General features: G+C 44.6%; 1 protein-coding gene across 6 annotated transcripts in view; it reads left to right on the top strand.

The window, feature by feature from the left end:
- The window catches only part of LOC104562438 (cytochrome c oxidase assembly factor 1 homolog), a 53,024-nt gene that overhangs the window by 31,671 nt on the left and 8,488 nt on the right, over nucleotides 1–12,865 (top strand). The gene's annotated exons all lie outside the window — the stretch shown is intronic.

The raw sequence follows: 12,865 nt of genomic DNA, 5'->3' as shown, positions 1-12,865 counted from the left end.
CTTCCCTGGTACCAAGTTATACCTCCTTTAAAGTGATTAGATTTACACTGAAGAAGCTTCACACAAGTAGAGTAGCATTTGGAGGTGAGAGGCCCTCATTACTAATGTTACCCCCACCAAGCCATTTCACAATGCCTTTACAGAGAGAATGGTAAGAGTACATTTTATTCCAAATGTTTTCCTTTAACACAGATTAAAAACACATCTGAACACTGTCACTTTGAGGTACGTTCCAAACCTGGCTTCATACATCCAGAATTACTCTGCTGAAGCCAGCAAAGTCATTACCTTGTATTAAAAGCCAAAGAGAGTGAGTCTTGCTTTTTACCTTTACGACAAATCCCATTCAAATCAGTATGAATACAACAGTACCTTTAAGTGCAATGCAAGAACAGAGCCAACTGGTAAATCCATGCCCTAAATTCAGACAGAGTTCCTGAGCTAAATTTCCATCTGGCTTCTCTTGAACACTGCAACGCGAAATGTCCTTTCCCTGCAGCATAATCCAGTTTATTCTCCCCACAAAGTATATTTTCTCTTTTTTTTTTTTGTAAGCAGAAGTCATATGAAACACATGGTTGTCTTCTGAGCATAAACCTCTAAATCATAACATATATATGAAAAAAAACAACCCACAAAATTCCTGATTTGAAGCTAAATGCATTTTTTTCAGTCTATCGACATTGTTTTATTCCATACCAGTTTCCTGCAGAGTGGAAAATATACCCCCTTAGGAGGGGAACAACTGTGATTAGTCATTAAAAAACAAATTATCTAAGAAAGTAATTTTTTGCAATATGAAAGTGGCTTGTTGTATATTAGTGGAATGAATTAGTCACATAGCACACCTTTCACAGCCTCAAAAGGATTAGATTATAGCCCATCCATTCCCATATGTAACAGGAGTAGTGCTCCTCTTTGTACACACATCACCATCACTCCACAGTTTGATTATGTTTTATTCGTGTGTAATCGTAAATCACTCACAGATCAGTCCGAAGCCTAAAACTAACAAAACCAGTTAGTATTTCTGGCATGAGCTATTCTGTTTGCATGCCTTTCCAGGTGAAAACATTTCTTGTTGTGACATGATGACATTCCAAGTACCTGGCATTAAATGGTAAAAGGTGACAGCGTGACATTTAGGAGATATATGCATGTGGAAGGGAGGGAAAGCAACAGGGAAAGAAAAACACCTTTACTTTTTGACCCACTCGGTGGAAGAAAGTCAACTGAGCAATAGCTACCCAACTCATCCTTTGATTTAGCACTCTGCTCTCTAGGATTGTTCAGAGTAGAGAGAGCTCAAGGGGGATCTCGTCAATGTATGTAGATACCTGAGGGCAGAGTGTGAAGAAGAGCTCTTTCCAGCAGTGCCCAGTGATGGAACCCGAGGCAATAGACACAAACTGAAACACAGGAGGTGCAGTCTGACCTGGCACAGCACAGGTCACCCAGGGAGCCTGTGGCATCTCCATCCGTAGAGATACTCAAAAGCTGACTGGACATGGTCCTGGGCAACTGGCTGTAGGCAACCCCGTTTGAGCAGGAAGACTGGACAAAGTGGCCTCCCAAGGTCTGTTCTGGCCTTAACCCTTCTGTGGTACTGTGATGCTGCTTAGATCTCTTGTCAGTGAGCTGCCTTCCATCAGGAACAGCAAGTTTTAGAAATGCAAAGGGTGCTTCAGCAGCCAGGAGCTCTGGAAGGGACCCCAACAAGCATGTAAAGTTTGCAGTGGGAAGGAATGAAATGCCTGTGGGGTCATGGCAGAAAACCTTACATCTGGCAAACTAATAGAAACAAAGCAAGAGTGCAAGAGCTACATCTTGATTCCACTTCAGTCACTCCAAGTAACATTTCTGTTGGTTTTGTTTCAGGGAGGGAGAGCTGTGACATTACTAATAAATATACTTCCAAGTGTCATTTGATGACTACAGCTTTGTGCCAGTGGCGTTGGAGCACAGGAGGTGCTGCTGAGAACTACTGTGAAAGGACTTGTCATGTGCAAAAGCAGATTAATCTGGATGCCTGAATTATATGACATTTAATTTCAGTGCAGACTAGTGAGACCTTGGTGGTTTTCTGGGATAATAATCATGTCTTTCAGACAGATTTACCACGTTATTCTCCTGCACAGGCTGAAGAGATGCACATCAAGGGGTGCTTAGGGGTCCAGGGGATTTACAGTGCCAGTTGCTGGTGCTGCAAGCTGCCACATTTAGCTCTGGCCATAGACAAGAATCCCAGGCTTTGAGGCTGCACTGTGATCACACAGGGGGAAACAGAATAAAAGAGCCATGCACTGCCGCCTCTGTCTCCTATGACTAGCTTGTCTGTCAAATGCCAGCTCTCCTACATGCTAAGAAATAAGTGAGCTGGACTGGATGCAGTGGTGGGCAGCAGAAAAAAGTTAGAAGGCAAGTTCAAGTGCCAAGCACAGCGCTGCCTTTTCTCAGGATGTCACCTTTCTGGAACAGCCCCCCATCAGCACAAGAAGACACAGTGGCAATTTCTTTTTCTTCCTTAAGTGTATTTAACAAAAGGGAAGGATAGAAGAAGCTGAAACTTTCACAAACATGAGCTCTGTAATGCCGAGCTCAAGTAAAAGTGCAGTGCTTTCAAACCATACCTGGCAAATTAGGGCAGCCCTGACAGGTAAGATACAAAAGTGCAATTGCAGCTTGGGTGTAAAAGTAGCAAGTTTCTGTTTGTCATGCTGAAAATACAACCCGCCAAGTTACGAAGAAGGCAGTAGACAACCCTATAACCAAACAATAATGCCTTCATCTTTTGACGGTGCTGTTGGAAGCAGAGAAGGAGCTCTTTTCACTTCTTAACCCTGTTCTGCCTCTGCTTATAGTAAGTACAAGAGTCTGCAGTTGAAAGGCTTGGTGCTGAAGTGCCTGGGTTTCTCTAATGGAGACCTAAGAGAAGCACTGCTGGGGTTAACATATTGTTTTGCCCAGGCATATACAAGTGTATTGCAGGAGGCACTATGCAAATAGTGTTCACAGACTTTATAATTTCCTGTTGGAACAGCAAAGAAAATAAGGTCATTGATTTAAACCAGAGAATACAAATGATTTCCTGCCCACAAAGCTGCCAAATGCTGGGAGTTACCGATTTTTTTTTTTTCCCCTCCCTGCTGCTAACCAGACACTTTTGGTCCTGTCATGGGCATCATGAGCTTATTGACTAAGTAAACACAAGCCAGTAAGATGAACATTTAAAAAATAATGGAAAATTACAGTGGCTGTAGTGAAAAAAAAAAGAAATCTGCATTCTGAAAAAAAGAGGGGGAGGGGGAAACATTCCTGAAGATAATTCCTGAAGATAATTAACTTTTATGTAGATTCAAGTTTCTGGAATTTAGGTTTGCATCCAAAAGAGAAAGGCATAAATTGCAAGAAGAGAGGGAGAAGCCTTTTCCTAAAGAAAAGCCAAAAAGAGGAGAGTGCAAGGAGGTGGGTGCTTCATATTTAAAGACCCCAAGAAGAAAAAAAAGGTTGCAAAATTGAGATTGAAAGAGTAAGAAAGTGTGGCAGCAGCATGGTAAAGGCATGGTTTTATTTATTTACTTACTTATGAGCAGCAGAAGGTCTGTGCTGTGGTCTGAATATTTTTTTTTGAAGCCAGAACTGAGCACAGCTGATGCCTGGCCTTGGAACATGTCAGTTTGAAGGTAGCACGTATGGTATTAATAAATGTAGAACAATACTTGCTGTCAAGTTGGTTACAAGACAGTAGTTTACTGAAGGGGGCCTGACAATGTCAAAAAGCATTAGACCAGAGATAGCAAATGCTTTATACGGTACAGCTGAAGCCAGAAGATGAATTGATGCCCTGGATGTGACTTTAAGGCATCTGTCTGCTCTGGAGAGCATGTGTTTGTCTGAAGGAGCAGGGAAACAAGTTGCTTTTCTCTCCTCCTCCAACCATCTGCCTACACTTGGAAGGCAAGGAGTAAGGTGGTGAGAGAACAAACTGCAGCATGTTGTAAATGGAAAGGGATGCCTTGCAGACAAAATGATCTTTTAGAGTAGGAGCACACACTCAGGAGAGGTGTTTAGAGGCACCTCTGAAGAGCAGGGATGCAGCTGCCAGGCTTGGCCACCACAGAGAGGGCTGGCTCTGCCCTGTGTCCAGCTCCTGCAGGGCCAGCTGCCGGCTCCCCTGGCTGAGGGCTTTGCCAGCCTTTGGTGGGAGCGCTAACAGTGAGAGATGAGCCAGGCCAAAGAGACACCAGGAGGGAAGGAAACAAGCAGATTACAAAGTGATGAAAAGGAAGACTATCAGCTTTCTACAGTGACTTAAAAGAAGGTGTGACTGTTTCCTCCACCCCCTCACTCTCATGCCTGTCAACTGAAGAATACTATTAAGGCAGGTAGTCATGGATTATTAATGACCTGCTAACAGCTTCTTTAATTTTCTAATAAGCACCAGCTGCAGCTGCTGTAATTATTCTGCTGGTCCTACAACACGCCCTGTGCCAGGCTGCAAAGTTGGGGTTTTTTTTCCCTGCAACACCTTGTTGTGTCTCTTGACGTGCAAGTACTGCACATGGGCAATTTCATACCTAAGTAAAATTACATCTCAGGCTGTCAGCCATTAAGTGCCGCTGTCTTCCAGTGAAGTAGGAACCAGGAAGTGTTTAGTCACTTATTTTTTACGTGTGAAGTGAGACACCCAAAGTTTATGGTTTTAGCCACAGTGATACAGTGAGTATCACTGCTGCTTGTGAAACTTGGGAGCACCATCTTCTGCTTTGGCTGCGCTGGTGTCATGTGAACTGCAAAAACCACAGATACATTGGAAGCAACACTGAGTAGGAGCTTTTTCTGTCTAAGCAGAGGTCCCTGGCAACAACATGGTATCTCTTTATCACTCTTCCTAATTCCAACAAAGAGATTAGCACGGGGTGAGAAAACAAAAACATAAACAAATGGAAAAGTGTGTGCTTTGTGTTCAGAAGCAAAGTCTTTCCTTTGCAACCTTCAATTTAAGAAGTCTGTGGGCATGGATCCTTGCCAGTGTCATTAGCAGCAGTGATTCCCCACTAACTGGTCCTGTTTCCTTTGCCAATGGATCACAGCACACCTGAAATATGTCACATTTTTCAAATTTCATTGTATTTAGCTCTTGGTAACCTAACAGTTGATCAACAAGCCCCACAGACAAGTATTTGAAAATTACAGTAGCAATATGTTTATGAGGAAATAATGTGTCTTGTTAGCAGCTGTGTTTGAAGGCTACTGGTGAAGTCTTGAAAATGCCATAAAGGGGCCTGATTTTCAAAGGTCTCAGCACTTTTAGGAAAGGATGCTGTAAAGATATCACCTCTCAGGCACACACAAAGCACCCGAAAAACCTCGCCCATCAACAGTACCTGAAGGTGTGGTTTGCACATTTGTCTGGCTCTTGGACTGTTGTGCCTCCTTGCTGGGCAGAGCCCAACTCTGTAGCTCCACAGGAAGAGCTTGTGCCTGGATCCCTAAAGGTAGGTTCACTGTAGGAAAGAGCCCTGGAGTTGTGCTGAACCTGCCTGGGCAATGGTGCATTGGCAGGGACACAGTGCAGGTCTCTGGAGACCGAGTGCGTGACCTGGCAGAAGCTTCCTGAAGTCACCTGTGTTTTTGTGCCACAGCTTTACAAAATGGAAAAAAAAAAAAAGAGAAATCCCCACTTTCCATAATGGGACCTGTAGAAGGACCTAAGATTTAGTGAATAAAATAGAGACATCATCTAAACCATTAAACAGAGAGGGTTTTTTTTTTCCCTTGAGTCTTTTCCCACACGTGTTCTGAGGAGGAAAATATGAATCGCAGTCAGCTGTCCTCTGAAATTCCTTTTGCCCTGACTAATTTTTGGAAGGGAAGCTGATTCACGTCCAACTGCCTTGTGAGCATCCAGCATATCTTTTCCCTTTTCCAAGGATGGATGGATAAATCAGTAGCTACCACTCAGATCAAGTTAAAGGTCTGACTCCGGATGTTGCACATGAAAAGCATGTGGCAGGTTCCACCACTTCCTTCACTCTGTTGCTCTCTCCATCTCTCACAGCTCTGTGAGCAATTTAGCAAGCTCTGTCTGAACTGCAACTTTCAAGTATTATGGGAGTTTATTTATTTATTTAAATGGTTCACATAATATTTTTTTCTCCCCCTCTTTGTCTGTCTGAGAATAGCATGTTTCTAGGTCAGAATCCCTATTGGTCTTGTGCTGGTTTTGGTATTCAATGCTAATTAAAAAGTCACGAGTCTCTGAAGTTATATTTTTCCCCAGATCTTAATTTGTATTAACAGATTTAGCTGACACTGAACCAGTTCTGCTCATATGGGCAAGGAGCAACTTCTGGAAATGATACAGATGTCCAAGATGTTAGAAAGTAATTAGTTTTCCTCAAAGCTTTATGCATCAGATGTTGATCTGATGTATTTCAAAGGGACTTGACTTTCACAAGAAGGGTTGGGTCAGTATTTTCTATGGAGGGGCCCTTCTCAGGAGGGTGTAAAGATGGGCACTTACCACATCTGAGAATCAGGGGGAATTTGGGGTAGAGTATTTTTTAATTATTTCTGGTTTTCAGTAAGAACTAAAAGTAAGAGCAAGGTAGTGCCAAAAGTGTGTAGTTAGAATGCATTTTATCAGCACAATGTTTGGCCTTAGGGCTGCTAACCTTCCCATCACCGCTGATATTTTTCAAGGCTCTGTGCTGATCACAGCAGGGGTCACATCTTTTACCCCCTCATTTCCTAAAGCAGACACATTACAAGGGAACGAGCATCAGATGATTTACACTCTTCCTGTCTTAAACATTTTTTCCCTCTGACTGCCTCCCCTGGCGTTCAGATCCTTTAGGTCACTGTCTACTGAGTGCCTATTTAATGCATGCACGTGGATCATGTTATTGAAATTAGTAAGACTGCAGGCAGGCATAAGCCTTATCAGTATTGGAGTTACATGTAAACTTCGAGGCAGGTACTAACACAGCCACGTAGAGTTCCCAGCCCAGTGATATCTGCAACACTTCTGTGAACTTTTGTGACCATTTTCCTTTCCCTTTGCAAAGGAAAATGTGCCCACTTAGCCAAGAAGGTTATTACAGACTCCTTGTGTTGCTTTATGGTTTTTTCCATATCTCAGGATTCAGTAAGCTGACTTAAAGCTAGATAGGTTCTTGGGTTTGAGCTTTGAGAACTTGTCAGTATCTTTGGCATAATTAATGTATTGGACACAGATAAATGCCCACAGAGTGGAAGAGAGCTAAGTGGTTACCACTGGGTAGAAAGCATTGCAAGCTCTTTGATCTTCCCAGAAGAAGTGGTTTAGCACTCTTAACCAATCCCTTACCTTGCAGGCTCAGGGGACCTATTCTAGGGAACTACATACAGAAAATACATATCACACTATGAGAACCTCCCTGCTTGACAATCCACTAATGCTAATCTCCTGCTAAGCACAGAATGCCATTCCCTCCCACCCTGACAGCAGAGACAGTCAAAATATTTGCTGATTCTTTATATGATCATTTTGTCTTAAAATGCCTGTTTAGGAGCTGTGCTGTGACTTAACTGTGAGGGTATAGCTAGAGCAATTAATTTGAACCTCAGATTGCAGTGCTCATGACCTCACTCCCAGGGGCAAGGAAGCCAAAAAGCTGTCCTATAGTTTTCTCAGGTAAACCATTCACTGTTAAAACTGTAAACACCGCTGGTCTTTGCACCTTGGCTGTGACTTTTTCATTTACCCTACTTAAGATTTCTTACCCTTAAATCCTTTGCAATTCACCTCTAAAACACAAAAGGTGAACATTGACACCCTCCTTCCCCCTCTGTGGCATCCAGTTACAGAAACATATAATTAGGGATGTTAATGACAGATGATTAGGCATTAACCTATAACTGCTGTGCTCCAATAACAGCAGAAATGGGTCACACTGCAGGTCTAATTAACACACCCTAGTCCTACCTCTTTCCTGCAATATCACTTGTACTTCAGTGCAAAGCATGGGCAGCTCTAGCTGTCATGGAGGATGATGGGGGGTGAATTGTTGAACTGGCTGGCCCAAGAGCCTGGCCTTGAAAAAGACTTAAATTAGGTTGTGGCATCTTTGCAGCTTGAGAGAAAAAGCAAAAGTGAAAGGATTTAGGCACTTGCCTTCATGACCTGCACTTAGGAAGACAGACACCAATTCACAGGAGGATAAACAGAAAGCTCCTAAAACAAGGGGCATGGTGGCCCCACCATTTCTGTCTGCCCAGCACTGGGATGGTGCAATAGTCTGCAGGGAAAGTGGGCACAGAGAGCAGAGAAGGTCGGCAGGCAGGAGGACAAGAACTGCAGTACAGACAAGCCTGCCAGATTAAGATCTGTGGTGGGGAAGTGGTCTGTGACAGCGGAGTACAGAAGATGTGCAGAGATACATAACTATGTAGAAACATGCAAACAAGAGCACTCAAGAGAGGAGAAAAAGGAAAGGAAAGTAAAGTATCTTCTGTAGGCACCTTGTCAAAGTTTGCACTAGCTGAGCAAGACACCTGTCTTGCAGCGTGTGCCCTAGGAGATGTGATACAACTGCAAGAATGAGGTGGATGGTTAGAGCCCTTAATCACTCTGTTGACTATTTTCACTTTCCTTGTTAATTAACTAGCAGCATAGGCAGAAAAGAAACTCAACAGTCTCCTGTCTTGCCAGTAATCTTGCTCAGAGTTGTCCCTTCAAAACATTTTAACCAGGGTAAGTTACACATTTCTAGGAGCCAATCTACAGGCAGACCCTGGAAGGAACCATTTCAAAGCTGGCTGAAAAGGTGTTTTACCTTCTTAAATGCCACAATAGACCTTCTCAGGGCATCTGGAGACAAACTGTGGGTGGGGGCAGGGGGAGGAATATATTACTCCCACTTTTGGTTTGACTGTGAGTTAACCAAGCTGCTTTCTTACTAGTTGCTGAGGTTTTGGTGAAGGCAAATCACGTACATAAGGTCTTTGGCATTTCTGAACATGCTGGCAGGGTGCACGATTCATGCTGTTACTTCTCAGAAATGAGATAAATAGCGTGTTGAGACTATTCCCATGAAAAAAAGGGGAAAATAATATGCTGAAATGATGATCTTCTAGAAGCGCTTCTGCTGTACTGTCCTCTCTTTGATGACAGTACCAACAAAGGTATTTTGTAGACTGAGTGTCAAGAAGCAGTCTCCAAGATGTTGTCCTGGCACATTGCTAGGAAATTGCTCACACCCAGATGCCTTATGGGTCTTTCAACATCAATGAATAGGCAAGACAGCAAGAATATGAAATACAAGTGTGCACTTACGAGGGGGGTTTGACTGACCTTAGCCTCATCTCCTGTGACTTCAATGACTATGTGGGTGGCTTGCAGAAAAGCTGGACCTGAGACCAACTCAAATCCCCCCAGCCCAGGGGAGTTTTGTAGCAAAAGGGTCAGAGAACAGTTCCATTCTTGAAGTCTGAGGCTCCAATCCTTGTTCGAGTCTATCGATAAGATTTAATAGTAGTCTTTTGCCACACATATTTAGCATGTCCATGTCATGCTGCCACCTCAGGGTTAGAGTGGTTCAAAGTGGTTTAAAGGCTGCCAGCTGTTGTATTGGTGGCCTGGCAGTATATTGTCTTGGCCATGTGGGTGGGCAGTGACTCAAACTGAGATATCCATCAGCAATCACACAGAGTTTGCTTCTCAAGTTGCTTCCCTCTGATTTCAGAGCATTACTACTATTTACTGTTTGGTCTGCGATAGCACCCAGAAGCTGGAGGTGCTGGTGGAGCTTGGTAGTGCCAGGAGGAGGAGGAGGAGGAGGAAATGCCCTTCCCGAAAAACCTGCAGGCCCAAATCACTCATGCAGGTCTGAAGCAAATAAATCACATGTTTGTGGCTTGGTGGAAATGCCCTCACTTCACCTTTACCTGCCTTTGGTGGAGGCACCTGAGGCCAGCCTCTGCCACATGAATTTCAGAGACCAAAACAGAAAAAAATCTGAATTTGCTGAAACAAGGGAGAACTGCTTAAGCCCAGCCTATTTTTAGAAGATACTCTGTGGAGAAAACAGAGTCTAATTAAACCCAGACTTCATTGTTGCAGTAGCCCACTGTTTCACATGTAACCCTGGATATCTTCCACCTCTCTGGGTTTGTTTAATCTTGTTCTTCACTGCCTGAGTCCCGCTTAGTTTCAAAGTCAAGCCTCAGCACTACCTCTCCCTCATGCCTTACTCTTTTCAAGGCACAAAATTAACACTACCCTTATTAGGAAGCTCTCCTCTTTAATATTTATTTTTAGAAAATGCTGCTTATAATGATTTAACATGTCTTTTGGTAACTGCAGGCTGAGTGGTTTCATGTGTGCTAACCTCCACTTAATCTTTCTTACCACTGCAAATAACATGGAGGAAAAGATGTTTTTGCAGAGCAGCATAGCTTGGAAATTGGGCTTTAATTACTGGCTGTGAAAAAAGTCTGTTTTTTCCACCAGTTGACTTGCATACTTTTTAGTGGTATAACAGGTTCTGAGTGGAGATCCCTGGCACAGATAACATGAGCCTCCCTCATAAGGAGGGAATTGTACCTTGTATCTGTAGGATTCTCCTCAATTCATGGTCTTGCAGTTACTCCCTTTGTGGTGAATGAAGTTGAGGAGGTTTGGTCGTTCCCTTTAACAGCTTCTTTACTATGCAAGCTGTAAGTAACTTCCAGAAAGGCTTAGGACAGGAGACATGCATCTGGGTAGGTCTCTGCTTTGCTTCCCTAGCAAGGCACCTCCATGGAAGCAGCAAACATGATTGGCCAGAGAGCAGAAATCCTAGCCATGAGTCCTCATGGGTAACAGCTCCTTACTACATTTTGGTTTTCCACAAGCTGATAGTATTAGTATCTCCAGTGTCATCATTTGGAAGTCATCAGCAGCTACATGCTGAGGGGTGCCCAAGGATTTGGATGCAGTACCTGCACATCTATGCTGCAAGGGACCACAATGGTAGAGACAGGAGAGCAGCAGCCCCCCCCCCCCCCCCCCCCCCCCGCAAAGGATGCACTTGGTGTGAAGGACACCTCTGTCCTTGCTTCTGGAAGCTACCAGGGAACTGTGGGATCAAAGAGAAGGACTTGCAAGGCTTTGGGAGGCTTGGTAAAACACACAGTTCCCAACCTCATCCCACAAGGTGCTGTCATAGGACTGGCTTGGTAAAGCAGCTGGGAAACAAGTGGGAGGAGAGCATCAGGAGCTAGGCTGGCCATGAGGTGGTCCAGCCTGTCGGCTTCCCACTGCAACCCAAAGCAAGCGGCGGAGATATTCTCCATATTATGGCAGTGAGGCCCTTCAGAGAGCTGGTGCTGGCTGCTCAACTTGGGTGCACCTCAGCCTCCCACATGCCCACCTCACCAGGATGATGGAGGAAGGCAGGGGCAGCACATGGGAGGCTGCATGGGCAGCTCTGCTTCCCAGGGTCACTATTTCTCAGCTGCCAGGCTCCTATGGCAGTCAGCATCAGCTCAGCACGGCACTGTCAGACCTGGTGTAAGTGGAGGTAGCAACGAGGGTGTGCACAAGCCATGTAAGCCTTCAACATCAAGTTCTCTTACTTTCCATCCCCCTTGTTTGGGCATGAGCAGACCGTGAGACCCAATAAACTTCAAACCTGCTGACAGGGAAGCTGTGGAGCCTCTGCTTACTGCCCTTGGCTAGGCAGGTCCTTTGAGCCCTGGTTAAAACCTCTTTGCTGGTGCAAGAGCTTCACATCTTCCCACTTTGACTCAGCAGACTGCCAGCAGACACCCCCTACCTCCAGATATTTGTATTCCATTACCCTGAATTTCATCACAGAAAACAAATTTTGCCTGGCCACAACTTTGAATTGGGCAAAACCAAACGCTGCAGGTCACAGTCTGTTCCATCTGATCTGCTTTCCAGATTTACCAGCTTTTTTCCCCCCTTCCTGTTATGTGGCTTTGGTGTTGGATCCTCCTGGCCAGATGGATCTTACAGGAAACTTGGTTATTAATCAGATTTGGCAGGGGTGGGATAGAGCAAATAATGTTATAAATTGCAATGTAAGGAGTTGCAAACACAAGCAGGTGTGCAGAAAGCTCTCACTGTCCTTGGGAAACGACTGGCGCTGTTTCTCTGTAAAAACACACTAGTTACTTCCTTTTCTGCAACTTCTCACGCTGCTTGAGTTCCCCAGGGGAAGTGAAGAAGAAAACTCATCAGAGAAGCAGATCAGGAGGGAGAGAGATGGTGACTGACTGTATTCATGGCGCAGTTTGGGGGTTTTGGGGGCTTACAATAGACATACTACCCACACACTTGCCTGGATTGCTATCCTTATTATTAGCCATCCATAGATCTGAAGTAAATTAAACAGTAAATATTGAGAGTTCTCAAAATCAAGGTTGACAAGGAAAGCCCTCAGCTAAGGGGTAGCATTATGACTGAACATCACTGCCAATAGGGCAGTAGATGGACGTTATCCCCAAGCTGCATTGCCGGTTTCCCTGGGGTCAGAGGATGCAGGAGGCAGCACACAGGCACAGCAGCAGCACAGCAAGTGAAGGGAGGCCAGTCGTCTTACTCTGACCTGGCCACTGTGGGAAGGAGTCCTGACATTTGCCTCCCCACCCTCTCTAAACTGTAGCTGTTAGCTGAGCAATGGCTGACTAATGCATACCTGAGGGACACTAGGAGAGGTTTCCACACCAGGGCTCAGCCAGCCATGCCCAAGTCACATCTCTGCAGCTGGCTTGGGTCTTGGTTTATTAATCACCTCACGGTGAGTGTAACACTTGAGTCACATCATCAGGGCACAAGGATTGAGGTGTGAAGCCTTTGGGAGTAGAAGTCCCATAG

The sequence above is a fragment of the Colius striatus genome, chromosome 5 (assembly GCF_028858725.1).
Source record: "Colius striatus isolate bColStr4 chromosome 5, bColStr4.1.hap1, whole genome shotgun sequence".
Taxonomy (NCBI): Eukaryota; Metazoa; Chordata; class Aves; order Coliiformes; family Coliidae; genus Colius; species Colius striatus.
The sequence above is the reverse complement of the archived record's forward strand: the minus strand, read 5'-3'. Positions and strand labels throughout refer to the sequence as shown.